Source organism: Lampris incognitus, chromosome 9 (genome assembly GCF_029633865.1).
Source record: "Lampris incognitus isolate fLamInc1 chromosome 9, fLamInc1.hap2, whole genome shotgun sequence".
NCBI classification, from domain to species: Eukaryota; Metazoa; Chordata; class Actinopteri; order Lampriformes; family Lampridae; genus Lampris; species Lampris incognitus.
In genome coordinates, this window is record NC_079219.1 from 21,433,255 (window position 1) to 21,454,097 (window position 20,843).

Sequence of the window (20,843 nt, forward strand, 5' to 3'; positions counted from 1 at the left end):
ACTGGCTGGTGATGAAACTCAGATATTTAGCCTCTTTGGCGTCGTTATCAGAGGTATTGATGTCAATGGCTCTTTTGTGTTCCGATGTTTAGCAACGACAGTCGTTGGGGGTGTTAGTTTTGACTTCGTTAGTGCTCCATTCAGTGGTCATGAGAGTCGTTGGAGCCGTTAGTGACTGACTGTTGTTCTTGGAGGCTAGGCTTCTTGAGTCTCCTGGGTAGAGATGAAAGGACAGCATTGTAAGTGGGAGATAGGTGGTGTCGCAGACCTCCTCCTCTGTTGAGGGATGGTTTTTCCAGTTTCGCATAGATGGCTTCCTTCACCCCTCTTTCAAACCATCTATCTTCCCTGTCCAAAATGTGTATGTTGCTGTCCTCAAAGGAGTGTGTCTTCTCCTTTAGGTGTAGATTGACTGCCGAGTCTTGACCTGAGGAGTTTGGCCTTCTGTGTTGGGCCATCCGTTTGTGTAGTGGTTGTTTGGTTTCTCCTATATATAGGTCAGTGCAATCCTCATTGCATTGTACAGCATACACCAGATTGTTTTTTTGGGTGTGTGGTACACGGTCTTTGGGATGAACCAGTCTTTGTCGGAGTGTGTTGCAGGGTTTGAAGTATACCGTTGAAAATTCTCCTGTGTTTCTCGGAGACCCCAGAAACATACGGGATGACTATGTTATTCCTTCTGTTCCTTTTCTCCTCATCGCTCACCCGGTTGGTCTTTCTGGAACGTGCTGCAGTTTTCACAAAGGTCCAACTGGGGTAGCCGCCGGTTTTTAAAGCTCCCCTCAGGTGTTTGTGTTCTTCCCGTTGGGCCTGAGTGCTGCTGGGCACATTGTCAGCTCTGTGTTGCAAAGTTCTGATGATGCTCAGTTTGTGTTCCAGCGGGTGGTGTGAGTCGAAAAGTAGATATTGGTCTGTGTGTGTAGGTTTCCTGTAAACCCCAGTGTGGAGGCTCCTGTCTTCCCCAATGTGGACGTCACAGTCCAAGAAGGGCAAACTGTTGTTCTTTACATCTTCCCTTGTGAAGAATGTAAAGAATGTATCGGATGTCACCAATGCATGTTGAAAAAACTAAGTTGATAAGCAGTTACTTTTGTAAATAAAAAAACAATAAAAAAATAAACACTGTTGAAGTACTGAATTGTGTATTGTTTCCTGCAATCGCTGGTTCTAAACCTTGACCAACAGAAGAGGAGTGTTTAGGTATAGATGTCTATACATAGTGTATAGATGAATAATGTCTCAAAAGGGACTGGGAACTTAGTTTTTTCAACATGCATTGGTGACGTCCGATATGTAAAATGGCATATCTCTGGTTCTATTTGGACTAGAACAATAATATTGGTATCTCTGGAAAGGTAACATTCTCTTCTGTCTTGTCATAATGGCTGATATGAAATTTAGGGAGGCCACAGCCCCGCTAAAAGCGATCTAATAACGTCCATGCCTGCCATGGCCACTACGGGGTTAATTTTCAGTGGCTCCATATCCAAATTTCTTCTAAATATATTAAGCTACATATGTACCACGTTTGACGCTTTTATCACAAAATGCAAAATTTTTATGCTAACTGCCCCACTATATGGACTTGTTGCTTAGCTGATTAATTTGATTCAGAAGACGGATGATTTGTGACTGCAAGAGGACAGCTCCGTTGGGCCACTTTGGAGAACTGTTTTCTGTTGGAGTGCCATTTGACTGTTGCTGCTGTTTCTTTTCTGCCGTTTCTTCTGCGCTCTCCCGAGCGCCCATCACCCCGTCATGAATTGAGATTGGCCTCAAGGAACAGGTCGATTTGGGAGTTCAGAAATACAATGAATTCTGGGTCTTTCAGCATAAATGTTTTAAATCTCCATCTCTGAGATGATGGTTGTACAGGCTCCGTTACCCAGGTCATCTTTAATGAATTATGATATGATAGTGCAGCAGCCAGATAAGAGCAATTCTTTACCCTAGTGAGTATATTTTGAGGGGCTAAAAACATAGTATCTACTCTAGAGTAAAAATTATGGACACTAGAGAACACAGAGAAATCTTTCTTGTTAGGGGTCCTAGTTCTTCCTAGTTATTTTATGCTGTGATTCAATATTGAAGCTGCCCTAGATGGTGTAAGTGCATTGGGCAGTGAGTGGTCAACAGCTGGGTTAAGGACCAGATTAAAGTCTCCACCAATAAGGAAGGGACCCTCAACTGCTGCTAGTCTTACAAGTAGGTCATTAAAGAAGGCTGGGTCATCATAGTTGGGACCATATGTATTTACCAATGCCACCCTATTCATATTTAAAACACAATCAATAAGCAGGAATCTACCATTCTTATCTTCCATCCATCCATTATCCGAGCCACGTATCCTGCTCTCAGGGTTGCGGGGTTGCTGGAGCCTGTCTCAGCAGTCATTGGGCGACAGGCAGGGAGACAGCCTGGACAGGCAGCCAGGCCATCATACAGGGCCGACATACACACACACACACACATTCATAGCTAGGGACAATTTAGTATGGCCAATTCACCTGACCTACATGTCTTTGGACTGTGGGGAGGAAACCGGAGCCCTCAGAGGAAACCCATGCAGACATGGGGAGAACATGCAAATTCCACACAGAGGACGACTCGGGGTTCGAACCTGTGAACCTTCTTGCTGTGAGGCAACCACGCTAACCACTGTGCCACCGTGCCATCCCATTCTTATATTTTTCAAGTGAATTCAATTTAAACACAATTTTTTGTTTATAAGTACAGCAACAGCTCTCACTTTAGAAGTAAAAGAGGAAAAAAAAGACATGCCCGATCCAGTCCCTGTTAAGTTTCAAATGTTCCATATCAGTAAGGTGTGATTCTTGAATGAATGCAATACTTGTAGATAGCTTCTTTAAATAAGTAATAATTTTCTTCCTCTTTATCGGAGAGTTGATGTCATGGTTGTGTGGTCTGGGCCATCAAGGCTCACCTGTTCCCCATCCCCTGATTGGTGTTTCTGCTCACCTGCACCCCATTTGCTCGAGTAACCCTGATTGCCCCATGATTGCCCCATTCACCTGATTGCGTTTGATTACCCCTGCTTTACTCACCTGTTCCCCTTTCCCTGATTGGCTTTTCTGTTCCTGTCCTGCCCTGCTCACGCGCGCCATCTCCCTGATTGGCTCCCCAATATTCCGCCTGGTTTCCCTGGCATTTTGTCGGATTGTCGCAGAAACACATACACACATATTAGCTCTTGGTTGCTGGATGCGCCACATCCTGTTTTGAGCCATCCCTGCTGTCCATAGCATCTAGTGGGTGGTTCAATGTTTCGGGGACAACGTAAGCCTGTGTCTGGTGTGAATAGCCTCTGGCTGGGGATTATCTGGCTTGCTAGCCAGCAGCCAATCTCCCAGTCTGCTGGCTTTGGCCCTTCTAGCCGCCAGCCTGTCTACCAGTCAGTAAACCACGAGGCTATGGATGGTGCCGAGCCGGCTCCAGCCCTAAACCCGTTCTGGGGAACATGCCTGGCCGAGGGAGGTCCCCGTCATTTCCACCAGCCTCCCAGGCTTCGTGGCAGGAGACCACAAGCATTGCACCCAACCCTAATGCTCAGCCGCACGTGTGGTGGGTGCACGGGGTGGTGGCTCCGTGTTATTTTTTCGGGCTGGGGCCATCAGTGGCTCGTCAGTGAGCTCCTTTCCCAGGTCTGGCTCCAGGAGGGGCCCCGGTTTCCCTTTTCCGGGCGAGGTGCTGTAGCTCTGCTGGTCTTTCATTGGGTTTTTTGGGAATCGCTCTTAGTCTGGCACCTCCCCTGGGACCAATTTGCCTTGGGAGACCCTACCAGGAGCTATTGCCCCCGACAACGCAGCTCCCAGGATCACCAGGACACCCAAACCCTCCACTATGTTAAGGTGGCAATTCTCGGAGGAGAATTCTTTTGTACCAAGGCTAAATTAGACACACCAAGCAGTGGAGTCATATCAGCCTTCATTTAGATGTTACACACCAGTTTACACTCATGACACATTTACAAGTAGGCCTCTACACACAAAAGACACAAATAAATAGAGTGAAATGCACAAAATGTGAAAAATTCCCATTTGGAAAATGTTCTGTAAAATGGTTGTGAATATCAATAATTTGGATTTGTTTGGACATTTGGAAACATTTTCCAAATGTTTTATTCTAGAAGGCAAAACATTTATTCAGGGTTGAGTTTTTGCAATTCTTTGCAATTTCTTTTCAGCACAAGGGAAGGATTTGTTTGTACTGTGGAATAATTGTTGACTGTGTTGTGCTTTTGTGGCTCGTATCCTGTGGGTTAGGTTTATCCAAGGTAAAAAAGGTAGCTTCACACAAGCACCCACAATCTAATCTAGACACATATACACAGAAACAATGTGAGAAAATGAGAGAGAGAGAGAGAGACTCCAGAGGATATGTTGTAATGTGCCTTGTTCATTCTCACACTAATACAAATGAGCTTCCTAATGATAGTGTGTGTGTGAGTGTGTGTGTACATTATAGCAATGTAATATTAGAATATACTACATAAAACACATACACTGTATTGTGCATGGGCATGTATGTGTGTCTGTGGACCAGTGTGAGTTATTTTGTATTTGTGGGTTTGAGTGGGTTTATTGTTTTTCTTTGGACTTTTTTTCAGTGTATGTAGTATATGTATGTGCATGTGTTTACATGTCTGACCATGTGTCCGTTTGTCCACTTCATCCATCCATCCCAGATTTTCTGCTAAAGACACGGACAGCATGAACGCTGAGCTTCCAGTTCCACTGTCCTGGGTTGTTTTGCCTCCCTGTAGTGACACAAAGTGTTTCTAATATTTGGATCTGTGTTGAATTATTCAGCTGAGTAAACATGACAGGAGGACCCAAGGTCCCCCTGCCAGTAGCCCACATGCTGATCACATGGCAACAGCACATTCAGCTACATGTTACTACTTGACAGACAGGCAGGCAGGCAGATAGATAGATAGTTTTGTTTTTCAAGTCACTGAGACCAATAATTCTGAGAAAAAAAATTAAACAGACTTGTGTAAACATATAAATGCCACTTTTATATATTACAATATCAAATGATAATTACAAACCATAGAATATGAGTGAAAGCTAGGGTTATAAAATGGATCGTAACAATAAAAAGTATTTTGGAAGAAACAAACATTATTTACAGATGAAAACCAGCACAAGGCATCTAATGCTAAATATCCTCTAGGTCCAGAGATTAAGATGTGAGTGGAGTTGTTTCAGAGATCCCATCATGGTTTCCAGCAAGTTAAAACACCAGCCCTCTTTGAAGAGAATCCATAATTTATGCTATGAGTCCTGTTTTCCATTTCCAGACAGACATACACCATCTCTCCATTTCTGTCTATATTTCCCATGGGTAACAGTATTGACCAATCCAGGATGTGCCGAACCACAATCAGCTTCTGGAAGGTAGTCATCTCAACAGTGTCCTCTGTGCTTTTCATTCCTGTGGTATGGTACTTCACCACCTGTAGTACATGGCGGGTCGGTTTCTGTCTCAACGAATTTACCAAGCACTGTTCTGCTGACGAGATTATAGAGTATATATTGACTATTTCAAACGGTTCTCTTCTCTCACGTCTTTTCTCTCTCTCTGAATGTCTTCTCCTTTCTCATTCCTGTGTGTGTGAATGGTGTGATGTGAGTCTCCCCCGTGTGCACGTGTATTTTTTCCTCCTCCCTGGTCTCCATGGTGATGGAGGTCGCCACCTGAACACTGCTTGGCATCCTCATCACTTTTTAAATATATATCTTATAAATCCATATAATTTTGTTGTGCTGTTTCAATGTTTTATCCTTCTCTCACGCCAATGTGTGACTAATGTTTTTTCTCGTCTCTTCTCCCCTGTATGTGAATGGTGTGATGTGAGTCTCCCCTATGTGCATGTGTAGTCTGTCATCCTGTCAGATCTACATGGTGATGGTGGTCGGGTCACTCAGGTCTTGGGGCTGGTACAGTGGCATGTGAACACTGCTTGGCATCCTCCTCATCATATTCTTCACATATCTTATAACTCCATTATAATTCTGTTTTCTCTTTCAGTGTTGTATTCTGTAAATTGTGTACACACAACATCCAATGCACGTTGTCTGTCTTGGGAGAGAGATCCCTCCCCACTTGCTGTCCTTGAGGTTTCTTCCTAATTTTTCTCTCTATTAAAGGATTTTTTTTAGGGAGTTGTTCCTTATCCAATATAAGGGTCTAAGAACAGGATGTTGTGTTGTTGTAAAGCCCACTGAGGCAAATTTGTAATTTTTGATATTGGGCTATACAAATGAAATTGACTTGAAATTGACTTGATGAGAAATCTTTGGGTATAATGTCCAATGAACATTTTTGCCACAGTTTATCACAGAGCCTGCTTGAACACAGGAGACAGTATAAAAACTTTACAATGACATAATCATGTCAAAATCGTAGCCTGCAACATATCCCTCTTTTCACTTAGTTACACCCATCAACTGCAAGGTTTAGTCAAAATATCTGATTTTTTTTTATGAGATAAACTCACAAAAAGATACTCTCATGATATCTTAATTGGATGTTAAGTTTTAGATATCAATCAATCAATAAATCAGACTTTATTACAGCACTTCATAGCACTTTTCATGCAAACAAATGCAACACAAAGTGCTTCACATAATAAAACAATAATCTCCCACACACAAACAATGGTCAGGTCAAAAAATAAAAAGCTATGCAGTGGAGTGCAGATGCAAACATTTCTATTTGCATGGTCCTTACAATCACAGACAATTGCGACGTTATGTGCAATGACTTACTTTTCAAAGCTTAAATGATGAATTGATAAGCGAAGCCTGCCAAGATCAAATCATTGATGTGCCATGAAGAGCCGTGTGTATGTACATTACATTACATTACAGTTATTTAGCCGACGCTTTTATCCAAAGCAAATTACAATAAGTGCATTTAACATAGGAAATCAGGAGAACTACTAGTCATCAGAGGTCATAAGTGCATCCTCTCTCTAAACAAGTATCTAAGAGCAAAACCAGTGCTAAAGTAAAAGCGCAAGAAATATTTTTTTTTAAATGAGTGAATACAATAAGTGCTAAGAGCAAGTAACAGGGTAGTAGTTCTTGAAGAGGTGAGTTTTCAACCTGCGCCGAGAGATGGGCAGCGACTGTGTGACCGGGTCGATCAGCAGCAGGGGCCTCTGAGAGAGAGGCCAACCAGGCGTCCCGAGGCAGCACAGCGAAGTGGTCAGGCGGGGGTGTAGGGCTTGACCATGGCCTGGAGATAGGAAGGAGCTGTTCCTTTCACTGCCCTGTAGGCTAGCACCAGAGTCTTAAACTGGATGCGAGCAGCTACTGGGAGCCAGTGTAGGGACATGAGAAGGGGAGTTGTGTGGGAGAACTTAGGGTGGTTGAACACCAGACGAGCTGCAGCTTTCTGAACAAGCTCCAGAGGTCTGATGGCTGACGCCGGGGCGCCAGCAAGGAGGGAGTTGCCGTAGTCCACCCAGGAGATGACCAGAGCCTGGATGAGCACCTGCGCCGTCTCGTCAGTGAGGAATGGGCGAATCCTACTGATGTTATATAGAAATCTGCAGGAATTAGCAACCGATGCAACGTTTGCAACAAACAACAGTTGGTCATCCAGGATCACACCCAGATTCCTCACAGTCCGAGTTGGCATCACCACGGTGTTGTCAATGGTGATGGCCAGGTCTCGGTGTGGGCAACCTTTCCCTGGGAGGAACATCAGCTCTGTCTTGTCCTGATTGAGCTTCAGGTGGTGTGTCGCCATCCACTCCCGAGATTTCAGTCAAGCACACAGCAATGCGTGTCTCTACTTGTGTGTCAGAGGGAGGAAAGGACAAGATCAGCTGGGTGTCATCAGCATAACAATGATAAGAGAAGTCATGCGAGTGAATAACAGAACCCAGGGATGTCATGTACAGGGAGAAAAGGAGAGGATCCAGAACCGAACCTTGTGGAACGCCTGTAGTCAGTCTGCGAGGCTCCGACACAGAGCCCCTCCATGTCACCTGGTAGGAGTGACCCGTCAGGTAGGATGCAAACATTGAGAGTGCAGAGCCTGTGACACCCAGCCCCTCGAGAGTAGAGAGGAGGATCTGGTGGTTCACTGTGTTGAACGCAGCTGACAGGTCCAGGAGTATCAGGACAGAGGAGAGAGAGTTTGCTCTCGCAGAGTGCAGTGATTCTGTCACTGCAAGGAGGGCTGTTTCTGTCGAGTGACCCACCTTGAACCCAGACTGGTTGGGGTCCAGGGGGTTGTTCTGGTAGAGGTACAAAGAAATGTATGTTTTCCTTCCAACCTAACAGGACACACAGATGAAATCTGGCAAAATCTGAAATCATATGTGTTAAGCGTTAAATGTTGGGTTGATGAAAATGAAAACTTGCATTTACAAAGCTCTCCATGACTTATCTGCATACCACTGGATAGACAAACAAAATCTATTCAGCCTTTCAAGAGTTTTTAAACTGGTGTGATATGCAAATTAGTCCACATTTGTTTAATGTGGTGTAAAGTTCGACATTTTAACAACATTTTGATTTTTGAAATAGAATTCTTAAAAAAAATCACTCCTCTAATCAATTTCAGTAGCACTTTACCCCCAAATATAAGAGCAGTTGTGATTAATTCGTTTTGATCATAAGGGCAATATTGAGTGATTGAGTGAAGTTGCAGTGAGGCTACATTTCTTCATATATTTTCACATAAATTCTGAAAATGTAAATTCTACAGAATGAATGACGGATTTTACATGCACTTCCGGTTTATCCTCGAAACGGCAAAGATGAGCTGTCACCTTTGTCTCCAATGTTAAAAAGCCAACTTTCTGTTGCCTTCGATATGTATGTGATCACTTATTTGGAGTTTAAACATAATGTATAACACAATACAGCTGTTGTCATTGTCATGTGTTTATGTTTCTGTTGTCAGACGACACTCCACGACTATAAAAGTTATTTGATCAAAGGTAGTGTAGAGCCGAAGGAACGGAGAAGACCGTAGGTTCACACTTTAGCCGTGTAGGCAACTTTCTTTAATCAATGGTAAATCAGAGAGACAACAAAAACAACAGCTCGACTGAGCGGGGCGGCAAGAATAACCAGAAAACTGGCTGAACAACCATAACTTAACCCTGCGTTAACCTGCCAGGGCAACCCTGACTTAACCCTTAGTTCCTGGGGTGAATTCTATCCCCAATACGTGTCCACCACAGTAGCAACATGCTAACTGGCTAACCATGGCTAACTGTAATTTCAAGGCTGTTGGCATTTTGTGATCCTCGATCAAATCACTTCTTCTATTATATATATAATAGAAGGAAAAAATAGAAATATATGTTTTATATTTCTATAATATATATATTATATATAAAGCAAGAGTGTATGTTTGTATGTTCGCTTAAAACTCCAGAAATACTCATTGTAGAACAAAAAGAAAGGTATCTTTAGAATCAGTACTTTCCAAGGATTGCACAGTTTGAAAAATATTTCAAAAACCAACTAAAAACGTTTGTTTATTTGCCAAATTTAGTTTATATTGCTCGCTCTGCTTGTTCTTCTTCTATCCCCTTACAGCAGTTCCTCTCCAACGAGCTTCTGGTACCCCAGGTGCTGACAATCAGGTGAATAGTGAATCCACTGTCTGCACTGCTTGCACTCCCTTCATTCTGCACATCTTGGCAAAGTGATTACCCTTCCCACAAGCTCTGCACTTCATTCCATATGCTGGACATGCTTTTGTGCCATGTGTCTTTCTGCGTCTGTTGCATACTTTTGTTTGGTTGTTGTAATGTCTCTTATTATAAATGAAGAAACTTGGGTTCAACAATTACAACTATTTATTAAGGTACTGTGACAACTCAGCTAACATGTACATCAAGTATCGGAATCCTACAGACTACTAAAGACAATACTAAAGACAATACTGATATGGCTTACAGGTAGGTACATTTGTGGCTACTGCTTGTGGCTACTGCCCTCAGGTGGTAAGTATTGGTAAGTATATTAGTATTAACTCCTATCACCACAGTTGTCATTGTTCTCCTTTTTATTATTAGCACTGAACACTGTTTTGTTGGCCTTTTCTTTTTTTTACTAAATTTATTTCTAGTTTTTCCCCTTATCCCACCCGATTAACCCAATGGCATATGGCTGGAGCTCTTAGTCGAATAACTCCCCTGGCTCACGTTTCCACAGGAAGGAGATAGTCTTAACACCAGCTTCCTTCAAACTCGTGTCGGCTGCTCTCGCAATTTTACACGCTGAAGCCTCGCATGGATTGCATTACCTTCAGGCCGTGAAGGAAACGTAGGGGGGGTGTTTTCGGTTGCTTGGCTGCAGGCGCCCGGATGGGCCAGAGGGGTCGCTGGAGAACGACGAGTCCCCGAACACTACACCGATCTATACCCACTATCCCTCGGATAAGGGCGGCCTAATGGAATACCTTACCCCGTGGACGCTCTGGCTGTGACCGGTTACGGTAAGGTGACCAGATTTCTCAAATCAAATCCGGGGACATTTCCAGTTTTGAGGTTAAAAAAAATCAAATGTTATCATGATGAAATAAAAAAACTGGGACAATTACAGTTTCATTTGTTTGGACCAATGTATACACATTTAAACAAGAATACTCAGTCATTTATGTATGTTTTCTGCATTTCAATCTAACGTTACAATGTTGTGTTTCATATTTAAAAAACGAATCATGAAAATCGGATTTGAGGTTTTTGAGTTATGGACCCTCAATGGAATCTCTACTCATCATTGTAGTCATTGAGAAAACCAGTCCAGATGATGTACCAGTCCAGATTACATCATCTGGACTGGTTTTGGCGTGGGAAAATGAAAATTTTCTAGGACAGGGTTACATTGACAATGTTTACAAAGCCTACTCATATAATTTAAACATTCAATCCAAATAGCCTTAAGATAGTAGAGCATGGGCGTGGCCGGGACGTGGGCGTGGCCGGGACGTCGAGGATGTAGGACACGTTTCTCTATTGCTCCTGAGTTAGTGACCAAATTTATATATTTAATCTCGCTAAATCGTGCATGTCTTTGGTGGTCAAGCGTCTTAAGAGCCCTTTAAACGATTCACACTATATTTGAGGACTTTGAAGGTGAAATGACATCTAATCGACCGAAAACGGAGTCTGCAAGAGCAGGCCGCAATAAGCCTGCGCCCTCTCCTGAATCTGATTCGCTCCCAACATCGGGTGCTACAGCTGGCGCTGACAGCATGACAGTACTGACCGCGGAAATGCTACAATCCATGATGGGCTCCCTCAAAACCGATATTTTCAGTAAGATTGACACTTCAGCTACCACTCTCAGATCAGAGATGATACTGGTCAAAGACGAGCTTAAAAGATCTATCGAGAGGATCCAGAATAAACTCGACGCACATGGAGTCGTTTTATCGGAGCTGGAGCGCAGTGCTACAGATCACAGCACTCGGATTACCGAGCTAGAGGCGAACGTCGGCTCACTAACAACTAGGGTGACATACCTGGACAACAGATGCGAGGACCTGGAAGGTAGAATGCGGAGGAACAACATCCGTCTTCTGGGAATACCGGAGGGAGTGGAGGGCCCGCGACCGACAGAATTCGTAGCCGGGCTGCTTCAGGAGCTGCTCGGCCTGGATGAGAAGCCGCTGCTAGACCGGGCCCATCGCACCCTGCGGAGCCGACCCCGGGAGGGTGAACCTCCGCGACCATTTGTCATCAGGGTGCATTTCTTTCACGTCCGGAACGACATGCTGAAGAGATCTGGAGATGCGTCTTCTCTCCTCTACAAGGGCAGAAGAGTCTCGATATTTCCGGACTACACCACGGCTGTGGCCAAGAAGCGGGCTAGCTTCGGAGATGTGAAGCGCCAGCTGCGCGCCTGTCCCGGCGTGAAGTATGGTCTCATCTACCCTGCGGTTCTGAGACTGACCCTGCCGGACAGCTCCACACACAGGTTTGAGGACCCGGCTGTTGCGGCCGATTTCATCAAAAACAGGGTGAAAAAAGCTGTCATGCCACCGCCGGGTCTGTAGCTCAAAATATCAGTTGGCTGGTCTGGTTAGCAGGCTAGTTAGCGGGCTAGCTGGTAGGCAGATTAGCTAGTGAAGTTGGTCTTGCAGTGCTCATTGTTGACATTTGAACGCAGCTGTTTTTTATTTTCAGTACATGTTGGAGAGTGAAGCTAGCCTTTCCAGTGCTCATTGTTGACACTTGAATGTAGTGGGTTTTTTATTTTTATTTTCAATACATGTTGATGAGTATACAGCGGACTACTCACATTAAGGTGATATAATGTGGAGATATATTTTATTCCACTTACATTACTGCCTACTATTTGTGTCATTCTCATTTCATTTTGTTTTGATCTGAGCTGCCTGCACTGCCAGTATTTGGTTGTTTACATGGTTGAAGTTCAATTTTGCCACTTTATAGATTTTGTACCTCTCTTAACTGAGTTAGTTTTCCTCGGGTCCTAATGTTATTGGAGACCGACTTATGCACATTTGCTTTATTCTAGTTCAATGGTCACAAATCTCAGGTAGCTAAGAGTAAGCTAGCTAAGTTGGTATGCGTTGCTCTAAAGGTTTTTTGTATTTAGGGGTTTGCTTGCATCTCAGTTGGGGAGATGCTTCGGCAAGAGGGATTTTGTGGGAGGGTTTTTTTCCTTCTGTATTTGTGTTTTGTTTTCTTGTGTTTTGTCACTTGTTTTTGTTTTTTTGAATTTGCACTATTGAGGTCAGCCAAAATATTTAATTTGCATTATGCCTTGTCCTTAACATGTCCTCTCTCTCTTAAGACATGACTCAGCCTGACGTAGCTCATCCTGCTGGAGGGAATGGTTTTAATTTTCTCAATTGGAATTGTAGGGGCATTAACAACCCAGTTAAACGCAGTAGGGTTCTCCACCACCTCCATCAGTTGAAAGCTCACATTATCTTCCTCCAAGAAACTCATCTCAAGGTATCACAACACTCAATACTTAGGTGCAGATGGGTGGGTCAGGTGTTCCATTCCTCATTTCAGAGTAGGTCAAGAGGGGTGGCTATCTTACTTCACAAATCAGTACCTTTTACATGTTCTAATGTGATAGCTGATCCCAATGGTAGATATGTAATTGTCAGTGGTAGGTTATTCGATACGAAGGTGGTTCTTGTTAATGTTTATGGTCCTAATTGGGACAATGGTGATTTTTTCAAATTGGTTTTCTCCACACTCCCTGATATGTCCTCCCATATGCTGATCATAGGCGGTGACTTTAACTGCTGGTTGGACCCACATTTGGATCGATCCTCCACTAAATCTACTACTTTATCAACCTCAGCTGGGGTTGTCCGTACCTTTATGTCTGATTTCGCTGTTTCAGACCCTTGGAGAACATTTAATCCATCTGGGAGGGCATACTCTTTTTTCTCTTCGGTACACCACACTTTTACGCGCATAGACTACTTCCTTGTAGATGATAGACTTCTCCATTCCATATCTTCGTGCTTATATAATCCAATTGTGGTTTCGGACCATGCCCCTGTCACTATGGGAGTAGTCTTTCAAACAGCTAATAATCAGAGACCGCCTTGGCGGCTTAACACTCAATTACTCAGTAACGAAAATTTTATTAACTTTGCTTTGGCCCAAATTGACTTTTTTATGGATACAAATAGAACCCCAGGTATCTCTGCGTCTACCCTATGGGAAACTTTGAAAGCTTATCTTAGAGGTGAAATTATTTCCTACACCACATATGAGAACAAACTTAAAAAAGATAAATTGTCCATGCTAACACGCCGCATTGCCCAATTAGATAACGCATATTCCGTTTCACCATCTCCAGATATTTATAAGGAGCGCTTAACTTTGCAAGCAGAATTTGACACTTTGCTAACAGATCAAGTTACTGAGCTGCTTGTCAAGTCTAGGAACACCTACTATGAACAGGGAGACAAAGCCAGTAAGTTATTAGCACACAAGTTGCGTCAAGTTTCATCATCGCATCAAATTCCCAAAATTCATACATCATCCGGAATATCATTAGACCCTAGGGAGATAAATGATGAGTTCAGAAGTTTCTACCAGTCTCTATATACTTCTGAAAGTGATGCTGATTTATCAGAATTTGATGACTTCTTCCACTCCCTTGATGTACCTTTAGTCAACCAGGATTTGGTTAAAGAATTAGAACAACCAATCACTGTTGAAGAACTGTCTAGAGCTGTCAAATCCCTTCAATCCGGGAGAAGCCCAGGGCCTGACGGTTACTCGACAGAGTTTTATAAAAAGCTTTTCCCCAAAATAGCCCCTATTCTAATTGAAATGTATAATGAAGCATTTGTTAATGGTATTCTTCCACAGACTCTCACTCAAGCGACTATCTGTTTAATTCTTAAAAATAATAAAGACCCTCTTGAATGTGCATCATATCGTCCAATTAGCCTGTTAAATGTTGACTATAAGATTTTAGCCAAACTTCTGGCAACACGCCTGGAAACAGTTCTCCCATCGATTATCTCTCCTGATCAAACAGGATTTATTAGAAACAGACATTCATTCTTCAATCTTAGGCGACTATTTAATATCATGTACAATTCCTCTGACACCAACACCTCGGAGGCCATTATATCCCTGGACGCGGAGAAGGCGTTTGACAGGGTGGAGTGGAAGTACCTTTTCTATACACTAAATAAATTCGGCTTTGGTTCAAAATTCACTACTTGGGTAAGACTTCTGTATGCGTCCCCCCAAGCCTCTGTCAGGACTAATAACACTCAGTCAGGCTGTTTCCCTCTGCAACGGTCAACACGCCAGGGTTGCCCTCTAAGCCCTTTATTGTTTGCTCTCACCATAGAACCCCTTGCAATAGCACTTCGTTCCAACCCTCTTATCAAAGGTATAGTTAGATACGGACATGAGCACAAGGTGTCTTTATATGCAGATGACTTATTGCTATACACATCTAATCTTTCTGTTTCTGTTCCTGCTGCCCTTGCTACTATTACATCCTTTGGTCATTTATCAGGGTATAAACTGAATCTCAGTAAAAGCGAATTGATGCTGCTTAATGTGACCGCGGAAAAATTCCCATTACATACCTTGCCATTCAAAGTTGCTCATAGTTGTTTCACTTATCTTGGTGTACAGGTCACGAGTCGATTTGAAAACCTTTTTCGGGCCAACTTTTCCTCGCTTTTAACCCGCACTAAGGATGATTTTGAACGCTGGTCAGTGATGCACCTCTCTTTAGTAGCGAGAATTAATTCTGTTAAAATGAACACACTCCCTAAATTTTTATATCTCTTTCAGTGCCTACCGATTTTTCTTCCCAACACATTTTTCAAAAAAATAGACGGCCTAATTCTACCTTTCATATGGGATAAGAAGACTCCTAGGATACGAAAACAGCTCTTGCAGAGACCCAAGTCAGACGGAGGTATGGCGCTACCAGATTTTAGATTTTATTATTGGGCGGCTAATCTTAGGGTCATTCAGTTCTGGTTGCGAGGTGGAGAGATGTCCCCGTCCCCAATTTGGTTAAAGATGGAAGCTGCTTCGTCTGTACTGGCATCATTGTCTTCCCTCGCTCACTCCTCCATTACAGGCCCTTATTCCTCTTTCACCAAGAATGTGTGTGTCAAAACAACATTGAGGATCTGGAATCAATTTAGACGCCATTTTGGGTTTCAGACAACCTCTCTTTCTGCTCCGGTGGCCTCGAACCCTGCTTTTGCCCCATCTATGGTTGATAGTGCTTTCTCAATATGGTCTAGTCTTGGTATAAAAAGGTTTAAAGATCTCTACATTGACAATACATTTAGTACGTTTGAGCAACTAGCAGTTAAATTTGGTCTTCCCAGGCATCATTTTTTTTAGATTTTTACAGATCCGGAGTTACGTCCGCAATTTGGATCCTCATTTCCCCACCCTTCCTGGTGAAACACAGTTTGACACCTTTCTTACCCCGCTTCCCACTCTGAAAGGTACCTTGTCAATAATTTATAGACAAATTTGTTCTTTAAGAATTGCCTCACTTAATGACATTAAATCCTCATGGGAGGAGGAACTGGGGGAGGGAATATCTGATGGGCTGTGGGAGAGGGCACTTGGAAGGGTACATACCTCTTCGGTCTGCGCCCGACATGGTCTCATTCAATGCAAAATCATTCATAGGGCTCATTGGACCAAAGCGAGACTAGCGAAAATTTACAAAGACATAAATCCTAACTGTGTGAGGTGTAACCAGTCTCCTGCTAATCATGTGCACATGTTTTGGTGTTGCTCATCTCTTGATGGTTTTTGGAAAGATATTTTTAGCACACTTTCAGAAGTATGTGACACACAGATCAAGCCAGACCCTTTTATTGCGCTATTTGGGGTACCCTCGCCCACATTGCAACTGACCAATATTAATAAGGATTTTATTGCCTTTGTTACCCTGTTGGCGAGACGATTGGTTTTGCTTAGTTGGAAGTCCTCTGTATCCCCTTCTCATGCTCTTTGGATTAAGTCTGTTTTAAATTGTATAAAGCTGGAAAAAATTAGGCACACACTCAAAGGGTCTCTAAACAAATTCTGGGCAATGTGGACCCCCTTCTTTTCTTATGTTAAGCGACTTCATTTCCCTGTTATTCCAGAGTGATGTGTGTGTATATATATATACATATTTTTTCCTTTTTATTGATGTCCTTGTTGGATGGAGGTGGGGGCGTGGCAAGCTCCGGTGATGAAGGAGGCAGGGTGTATGTGTACATGATGTCTGTGAGGGACTGTGCTGGGTTGGCTGGCCTGCGGACAAGTGCATTGGAATATGTGTACTTGTATTTATTTATATTTTTTATTTATTTTTTATTTTATTTATTTATTTATTTTTAATTATTTTAGTTAATTTTTTTTTATTTGATTTGATTTTTTTTTCCCTTCTCCTTTGAGGGTGTTTTTATTCCTCATTGTATTCTGGTGTGTTAGTGTATTGTTGGATGTGTTTTGTGTTCATGCTGTACAACTTAAGAGGACAATTATTTTGTAAATGTTGATTGTGCGGAAAATTCAATAAACAAAGTTATAAAAAAAAAAAGATAGTAGAGCATGACAGTGCCCTTTTAAAAAAAACACACAATATGGTCATGTATTACACACATACATAGAATACACATTATTCTTTTCTGTTTGCTCTTCCACTTATCTTGTCAGGAGAGCCAGTCAGTGGTCCTGGTAGTCTGGAATGGATAAGAGTAGAAGAGAACATGAGCACAAAACTGAGAGAATAGGGATTTGAAATGTACCATTAACTAATTTAACCATGCAACAGCATCAGAAAGACTAAACAACAACAACAACAACATAATGCAACTGTATTAAAATAAAAATAGCCCACATGCTATAACTAGCACTGATAAAATCCACTCACCAGAGGAACATATTCACAGCTTTTGTATAGAAATGCATTAAGGATCAGGTCATGTTTCTCCTTGTGCCTCTCTCTGCCTCTGCCTCTCTCTCTCTCTCTCTCTCTCTCTCTCTCTCTCTCTCTCTCTCTCTCTCTCTCTCTCTCTCTCTCTCTCTCTCTCTCTCTCTCTCTCCCCCCCTTACCTAATGTGCATATTTCTCTGAAGAATGCATCTTCTTTAGGGTGGCTTTGTTGCTGGCTAGCATCTCCATGAACTCCTGACAAGGGAGGTTGATGTTGTTCTTCACTATTAGCATGGCCTTGATGGTCTCAACGGTGAATCTATTTCTGCTGTCTGTCCATATGTCATTCATGAGGGAGAACACCCTCTCTACTGGGGCATTACTCCCAGGTAGGCACAGGACAACAGATACACATCTGGCCAGGTTAGTGTGTGGGATTTCGTTTGCTTTAAAGTGAGAGAACACTGTGCTCCATCTCTGAAAGAGAGGTGTCTCATCTTTTCTCCAGTCTTCAAGTGCCCCCCCCCTTTCAAGAATTCATGCAGAGCAGAGACCTCGTCAAATAGTGTATCCTCATCGATGTGGACACTGGGGCACTTTTCTTTCAGTCTTGTGGCTGCCTTCTCAATCTCCTCATGCTGAGGTGTCTTTTTTAAAAGTAGACAGTTTAAGTCTGAGACAGAGTCTGCGTGCTTTCCCCAAGCCTGTATGTAGTTGACAGCGGTGGTGAAGAATGACCGGGATGTGGTTAGAAAGGTGTCTCTCGTCATTGCTCCATTTTCTTCAAGTTCCCTTTGGAGTCCTCTGGCCAGAACTGGGATGAAGTTGTCGTCATGTCGTGCAGTCAATTTTGCCTCTAGGTTTCTCAGAATTGCAGCAGCCTCCACAGCACAGCAGTCCTGGCCTTCAAGCATCTTGATTGTGTCACTGAACATGGTCAGGTTTCCATGGGCAAAGGCCAGCCACAGCTCAGTCAGTGGATCTTCAAACATCCTTCGCAGGACAACAGGGCATTTCTCTTCAGAGAGAAAAAAAAGGATTTCATCGGTGCCTACATTTTCAGCACTCTTTCTAGTGCAGGGAGCATAGACAGCCAGCGAACATTTCTGTGCCCTAATATGTTGTGGTACTCCTGGCCAACAAACTCACAAAAGCTCTTCAGTCTTTCTACTCGAACAGTAAAAATGTGAAAATATCCAAATATTTTTGTGAGTAGGTACTCCACATCAATGGGGATGATATCCAAAGCTGTTTTGGTTGCATTATGGATGATGTGGGCAGGACAACCCAAGCCAATCACCTCCCACTGCAGAGAATCTTTGACTTTGGTGTGGACATTGACCCTCCATGTCCTATTCAAGCTGATAAAAGTCTCAATAGTAGGCTAACGTTACTGGCGCAAACCGCACCCCACAGTAATTTCACGACTAACGTTAGCTGCTAACATTAACGTTAGTCGTGAAATTGCAGTTTGCGCAGGTAACGTTAGCCTACTTTTGAGTCGCTATTTCAAGCGTAACTTTTCTTACTGTCTGCCAGTGTGTGGCCACTCCTAGCTTATGTTACACTGTTTGTGCTACACTGACTAGCTGAGGGATGTCGAGGGTGAGGGGATGAGGGATGTTGGCACTAACGTTAACTGTTAGCTGAGGCATGTCATGGTTCATGTATGCTAACGGTTAGCCCAACTCACAGTCCCACACAAAATGAAGTTCTTCACACACGTACTTACCGTATAACGCAGTAAATCCAGCCAGGACCAGGTCCCTGAAAATCCTCAAGCCTTGGATCAGTGACAATATAGAAGCCATGGCACAAATGATGAGAGCTCTTTTGATTTCCGCTTGCTCTCTGCTAGCAACAGCTGTGCATCGGCAGCAGTGCGACCACCAGCTACCGGTCTCGCGCATAGAGATTAGTAGAGACGACGTCTATAGACCACCGGAACCATTCCGGGTACCTTGACAACAGGACGCCAGGAGAGGGGGATAGAAAACCCAAGCCGCCAAGCCGCACTGTATTAGATACGCAGCCTAGCCGTAGCTACGATGCCCAAAAGTTGCTGTGTGGTGGACTGTACTGTTAACAAGAAAAACAACCCAAATATTCGTTTTTTTGTATTGCCTAAAAGGCAGAAGGAGGGAGAAAAACGATTGAAATGGCTCCAGGCGATCAGAAGGAAAGACAAGGATGGACAACTTTGGGATCCTGACAGCAAACATGTTTACGTCTGCGGTCTGCACTTCATCATTGGTAATGTTAGCTAGTTTAACTAGCTAATAATAGGTTACGTCTATTCTACATTTTATAATCACCAAAATGTCAAGTTAGAATGCCAATAGATCAGTGGGCCCAGATGGGAAAACGAATTTAGTCAATGTATTAGGCTAGCTACATTGAACGAGATGTAGCCGAGTTAGCTAGGCTACAACCCGCATAATGTTAGCTACACTGTAGTCTCCCTCGCCAGACTCCCTTCAGCTATACTGTAGCAGCTAGATGTGAAACTCAGTTGCGGGGTAGGTTGATTCATCTCCCTCTTCCCCTCCCCTTGCCTTCCCTCCTCCACTCATATTTTCTAGGACCCGCTCTGGCCCCTCCCTCACCTCCTCCCCTTCCCCTCTCTCTCCCTCCCTGGAACAGTTTGGTCTGGCGCAGGTTGAGCCGGTGGCTATATGGAATTGCACAGTTAGCTAAACCTGTCTGAATGGGATCACATTCTTCAAACCCATATGTATTTTTATCCATTAAAAATCATAAAATGGTCCCTCCCCCCTGAATATTTGGTCACTTGCTCAATTTTGTTTATCTTTCCTAGAAACAAGGGGTAACTACCCCGGTCTCCCTTACCCAGTTTAAAATGCAAACATTGTTATCACATTATTATTGTCATCCTTATTGAGTAGTATATCATGCATCATTGTCTGCAGTCATGTGTAATCCAGTAAAAAGTAATAATTGAATAAAATGCAAACATTTGTTGAAAATGTAGCCTAGTTCCTATGTCTTTTCTCCATGGCTGCTCTAGGTCATGATCTACTACTACTACTTTCGGCTGCTCCCGTCAGGGGTCGCCACAGCGGATCATCCGTTTCCATTTCTTCCTGTCTTCTGCGTCTTCCTCTGTCACACCAGCCACCTGCATGTCTTCCCTCACCACATCCATAAACCTCCTCTTTGGCCTTCCTCTTCTCCTCTTCCCTGGCAGCTCCATATTCAGCATCCTTCTCCCAATATACTCAGCATCTCTCCTCCACACATGTCCAAGCCATCTCAATCTTGCCTCTCTTGCTTTGTCTCCAAACCGTCCGACCTGAGCGGTCCCTCTAATATAATCGTTCCTAATCCTGTCCTTCTTCATTACTCCCAGTGAAAATCTTAGCATCTTCAACTCTGCCACCTCCAGCTCCGCCTCCTG